The sequence below is a fragment of the Gavialis gangeticus genome, unplaced genomic scaffold, assembly GCF_001723915.1.
Source record: "Gavialis gangeticus isolate Ggan-Ray unplaced genomic scaffold, GavGan_comp1, whole genome shotgun sequence".
NCBI lineage: Eukaryota > Metazoa > Chordata > Crocodylia > Gavialidae > Gavialis > Gavialis gangeticus.
Window position 1 is genome coordinate 32,238,237 of NW_017729027.1, and position 5,910 is coordinate 32,244,146.

At 38.8% G+C, this 5,910-nt stretch overlaps 2 long non-coding RNA genes across 2 annotated transcripts in view; one reads left to right on the top strand and one right to left on the bottom strand.

Annotated features, from left to right (window-relative positions):
* Window positions 1–127, bottom strand: part of LOC109299974 — a 22,308-nt gene extending 22,181 nt beyond the window's left edge. Inside the window, exon 1 of the long non-coding RNA XR_002098081.1 lies at window positions 116–127. This is a non-coding gene — a long non-coding RNA (uncharacterized LOC109299974). The remainder of the gene's footprint in view (window positions 1–115) is intronic.
* LOC109299975 overlaps window positions 1–5,134 on the top strand; it is a 46,871-nt gene extending 41,737 nt beyond the window's left edge. Inside the window, exons 3-4 of the long non-coding RNA XR_002098082.1 lie at window positions 1,496–1,617; window positions 4,908–5,134. This is a non-coding gene — a long non-coding RNA (uncharacterized LOC109299975). The remainder of the gene's footprint in view (window positions 1–1,495; window positions 1,618–4,907) is intronic.
* Window positions 5,135–5,910: the final 776 nt, after the last annotated feature.

Here is a 5,910-nt window from a genome sequence, read left to right on the forward strand (position 1 = left end):
TCTATAGCAGACCCCCACCATGACATCACCCTTCTTGCTCTTCCCTCTGACCCTAACCCAAACACTCTCAACAGGCCTATCTCCAGTTTCATACTGTAGCTTTAAACAATCAAACGGCTCTTTTACATAAAGTGCAACTCCTGTTCTTCTCACCCGCCTGTCCTTCCTGAACAGTTTGTACTCATCCATGACGGTGCTCCAGTCATGTGAGCTCCCACCAAGTCTCTGTTATTCCAATCACGTCAGGGCGCCATGACTGTGCAAGGACTTCCAATTCTTCCTGCTTGTTTCCCAGGGTCTATGCATTTGTGTACATTTCTAAAATACATTTAGGAAGTCTTTTAAGGTTTATCAGCTTTCATTTTTATTTGCTGCAAGCTGTGAATATTAAATAAAGCTGCATTTATGAGGTGAAGGCAATATACAGAATAAAGAATCTGATTGGATACGTTAATCTACCTGGTAATTTAAAGACATTCAAGCTTATTTACCCACCATTGTATAACCTAGTTATACATACATACATATCACTTTTATAGTGTAGCTAGATTAAATGATAACCTGCAGAGACTGAAAGGCTCAACTTTTTTAAATTTATGGCACTGGCAATGGTGTTGCTTCATTGCTTAGGAAAACCAAAGGCAATTTGCATAGAATAAAACTATCTACTAGACTATAGAGACTAGAGAATAGTAATTTCTTTGGAGAGAAGCATAAAGTGATATTTAGAAAATCAATTCTGAAGAAACCAGCCTGACATTTATCTTCAAATAACAAAAAAAAAGGTATGGAAAAGACTTGTTTGGGCATCTAGTCTAATGTAATATTAGATAGTCCCTCACAGCACATACTCTCCAGTGTTTTGTCAATGTACATTTTAAATGTATCAAGGAGAGAGGCTTTGCTATTATACTTTTAGAAAAATGACAAATCCTTGCTGAGTGCACAGGAACTTTTCAAAATGTATTCGAGTTACCAAAAATAGTGAAAATTCACAAGCCTTTTTCTTTCCAGTTAAATTCAAGGGTTATGTATTTTCTAGATAAAAGGAGTTTTAGACATACAACACCTAAAAGCTAAGTAGGTACTATTATACTTTTCCTCTCCTTTCCTTAATCCATCTGTTGGTATTTGTTTTTCCTCTTTGCTCTTTTTTCATAGTGCCTCATAAGTAGAATGCAAAGCCAATAGAGCTTAAGTTTGAGTGGGTTTAAAATTAGGCAAAATGAACCTGGCAAAATGAGTGTGCATAGCCCTGTTGTTTATAGAATGTGTGCATGTAACCCACATAGGATTTTGAAGATATGCTACCTCATTCTGATTAGAGGAAGAGCCATATGGCTGTCTTATATGACTGGCTGGTTTAGAGTGGTTCAGAACAAAATGTTTGTGATCTTTAAGCAGGCTCAGGTTAGTCATCTAGATAGACAAAAAGTAGCAGTGAAGATGCATATGGCTGCAGAATTACAATGCTTCCCACTTACTGTCCTTTTAGGAAATGCATAAGGAAGATTCCAATGGATCAAAAAAAACCCTTTTTTTCATAAAAGAAAAATATATATAACCATTCCTGGATACATTAAGAAGTTGTCATTATCATTCAAGAGAAAAAATTAGGTAAGGCTGTGGTTACTTTCGTTTATATTTGTAGAGTGTTTAGCACCTTAGATTAAAATTACCTACAGAAGTGCCATTTATCATTTTATTTACATGTATGAATTTATATTTGTAAAATATATTTTATTATGATTAACCTTCTTAGGTCCTGTATTATTATCCTCATCCACTAGTTGCCCTGAAAATGCTTCTTTTTCAGCCTGCACTGGAAAGGTGCACGCCACCTGGAGCCAAGAACATCACAGATATTTAGGTCAGAAAACACCTAGAGAATGACCAAGGAGTGGCTTATTATCAGCTCTTGAATTAGCCACCTGAAATGTAGGAGTGATTTGATTAACCACTGCATACATGCCCCTAGTGTAGAATAGGGAGACATCTGAGCATCTCTAGAGAGAGAGCCTTTTCTTCTTACATGCCCAGAGGAATTAATTGAATCACTTTTACACAGTAGTCAGGTAAGTCAGTTGCAGGCTGCAGTTTGCTCATTCACTAGGTTAAACAGAATTCTGCCTTTGGTTTCATTTTAATTTCTACCTTGACTGATTTGATTCTATCCAAGATCTAGCATTCTGCTGTAGTCCAATAAGACCACCTAAGGGCTAAATCTAGTCCTTACGAGGTCTTCATTTCCTTTCTTGTTCATCTAACTTTCATGAATACCAATGACAGGTACACGTTCACAGGCAGAGAAGAGTGCATTTGAGGGAATATATTATGCATGGTACTTGCATCTATTGATTTTCCAAATGATACTAATCCTTTACCTGGATTAGCATTTATGCATTCATCCTTTGTGTGATACAAACTTTGTAAAAGAAATCAAGTGTCTCTTTTACTGTGCAGACTCTTCATTGTAAAATTTTATATACAATATGAAATTTCCACTTGTACCTTTTGGGTTGATAAGAGTTAATAAAAAAAGATTTTTACCCTGTGCTTTGAAAACACTTAGGCTGCATCCAGATGAGCACAGATGTACAGTAGGTGGTGCCGCAGACACGTTTGCAGCACCACACATGACCCATGCAGGTGTTCCCTGCACTGCTACCTTGGGAGAGGGGGGGCAGTTTTAACTCTGGGAGATCTTGGGGGTCAAAAAAAACCCATGCCAAAAAAAATCAGGACAGCACACATGGTAGCAGTGCACGCCACCCAAAAACGGAGCCTGGCTGGCTACAGCAATGCTACAGCTGACAGCCAGGCTTCCTGCCATGGTTGGAGCCCTGGGAGGCTTGCACGATCACAAGTAAGGCTGCTGGGGCCAGCACAGTTGCTGGCTCCAGCCTCCCCTACCCCACCTAAGGTTAACTTGCCACACATGAGAGCATGCATGGCATGGGTGCTCTCTGGGGACAAGTAGCAGTGGCACAAGGTGAAAGTAACTTTTAAAAACAGTTTTAAAACTTGAAGCTCTACAAGTTGGAGCAATAGCCACTACAAACTTTTAAGAAGCATTCTTAAAACTGTGCTCATAAGAGGACGTTACTGAACAGGGTATTTTATTATTGAATGAACATTCATGAAGGCTTCCTGTACACATAGCTTTATTCATGGAAATGGCTTCATACACACCTAAAAACAGAATGCCAAACCTTCAGTGTCATTTTTGAAACATAGATCACCAAATCTGGTCACCTAGGCATCTAGAAAAGAATAGAATGCAACTTGTTTAGTAGTCATGGCAGCAAAACAAGCTCCCAGTGTACAGCTGTGAGGGAAAATGCACTATTTGAATGTGTATGAAGGGGAATATCAAGTAGCAATAGTAAGTGATATTGCATATAGAACATTAGTGAAACCATTACTAGAAAATCTTGCCTAGTTCTGGTGTCCTGACTTCAGAATGGACATTAAAAAAATGAGAATTGGTGCATAAAATAGCAACAATGACTCTTCGAATTCTGAAAAACAAGTCTTCTAGAGCATGTGCATGCATTTGTGGGCCCTGACCTACGATCACACAGCTTATTTTAAACCACATAATTGTAGATTGTGTTGCCATTTGTAACCAAGTTTGCCAGTACTGGGAGATGTGTCAAGAATGCAATGCATGTAAATTGGGGTTGGGAGAAGGGTGGGTGGGATTGTGAGGGGCTAGCTGTTCTGCAGGAGAGAATTGATGGGTCCAGAGGAGTTTGGCAAGATGGGTGTGGGACTGACAGATCCACAGAGAGTGGGAATGGTAGGTCTGCAGGAAAGGGAGAGTTGTCCATCCAGAATTACAGGTATCCAAGGGTTAAAAATAGCCCAAGTCAGGGTGGTGGGAGGTGGGTAGGAAAAGTGTAGCCCTGGGGTGGGGCAAGTGGCCAGGCTTTCCCAGCCTCGGGTTTGTGCTCCAAACACATATACACATTCAGTTAGATCAGGTATAGGTTAGCCCAGTTTACATGTTGCACTTCCTTAGATAAACTAAGTTAGATCAGGCTAGACTTTTTTTTTTTTTTTGCCTAATCTAAACTCCCTAAATGTATGGACAGTTTGGCATTTAGATTGACCTAACCCTAGTTAGGCTGATCAAAGTGTAACATCTGCACATGCCCCTTGTTAAAGACCAAGAAAGCTCAATTTATTTAATTTAGCCAATAAAAGTTGAAAGGTGACTTGTACCTACAAGCAGAGGGGTTTCTAATAGTAGCCAGCTCTCCAATCTGGAACAAATGGATGGAAGCTTATGTAGACAAATTCAAATGAAAAATAAGGCACAATTAAAGTTATTAACCAAATGGGATGAAGTCTCCATAACTTGCAGGCTTTCTGTCAAGACTGAGGGTATTTCAACAGATATGATGCAAACTATACAGAAATTGCATGCTTAATGCAGAAATTATTGAGTGAAGTTTCTTAGTTCAGACTATGTAAAAACTCAGACTACATAATTTAAGAATCTGTTAATCTGTGTACTTGAGTGAGTTTGGCAGAATCTGGCCCTCAACCTTTATACATTAGAAACTTAGTTACAGAAGAATTTGGCAGTTATACTTTAGAGGTTTTATTCCTCCAGTGGTGAAACTTTTCTAAAGACCTTGGAAACATTTAGCTTTCAGATTACATTAGCTAAGTTTTTGAGTAAATATAAGTTCTGAAAACTAGAAATATGAGAATTGAACATGTTCCTGTTAAATATGTACCACTTTATCATTAGTGCATCCAACTCTAACACAAAATGCTAAAGAATCAAAATATTAATGTGTAGCTGAAAATATGTAGAGACAGCTTGTGTTGTATTACTTTGATCATTCTTGCAGTTCTGTATCATGATGGTATCTTATTCCATTCTGTTTTTACAGGTTAGTGTAATCAAGAAAAAAATGTAATGACCAGCATATCAAAACACAACCTTGGGAAATGGTCAAAATTGGATATGTTACATCCTTATTATACCCAAAAGAGATGAGTGCAATATCCTGGCTGCATTTTTTCCATGAAAAAGTTTGAAAATAGGAACTGAAAATTGCAAAATTATGTTTCTGTCTCATGGACAAGGATTGTAACAAAATTATGAAATTATTATTATACCAAATAAATCTTTTTCTGTAGTAATCTTCAGGCTATGGGTCCTACCTGGAAGTCATAAACCTAGAGTACAGAACATATGCTCATATTGTGCATTTTAGCAGCATTTGTATCCATGTGAAATAGAAGTCTTTTACAATACAACACTTGCCTATTCTTCTCACATAGTTATCACTGATATTTTCTTCTTTAAGTAGTGAGTAAAAGGGTAATCTTAGATATCAGAGGGCACATCTACAAGTACACATTTACTGTGTAGTAACCAAAACTACTGTGCAGTATAGGCATGGGTCTACATGTGCACAACAGTACTGCCCAGTAAACATGGTGACTTATGCCGATTTGAGCATAAATTTGATACCTGCATCATGTAGGTAAGCCCAAGTCAGTCCACTTACAGCTTTAATGCGCTTTAATGCCTCCATGTTGTTACCAGATTTGCCCGCTACTTTGGGGTGTGCTCATTTATTAGGGCTAGGGTCTAGGTAATTCTATCAATGTGCTGCTTGTGTTACTTGTGTTTCTATACGGAGCTGTATCTCTCCCCCTGCAAGCCCTCACCCCCAATGGAGCTATCTTGCAGGACTCAGTTCAGTGGGGTTGGGTTCCTCCAGTCCCCAGATCAGTCATACACACACACACACACAGACACACACACACTTTCTCTCTCTCTCTCTCTCTCTCTAACAATGGCAGCAGGAGAAAGAGACTCAGTGGAAGGGTTGGAGTCTGGGTAGGGAAGAGAAGCAGAGTCCAAGTCCTTGGCTGAAGAGGGGG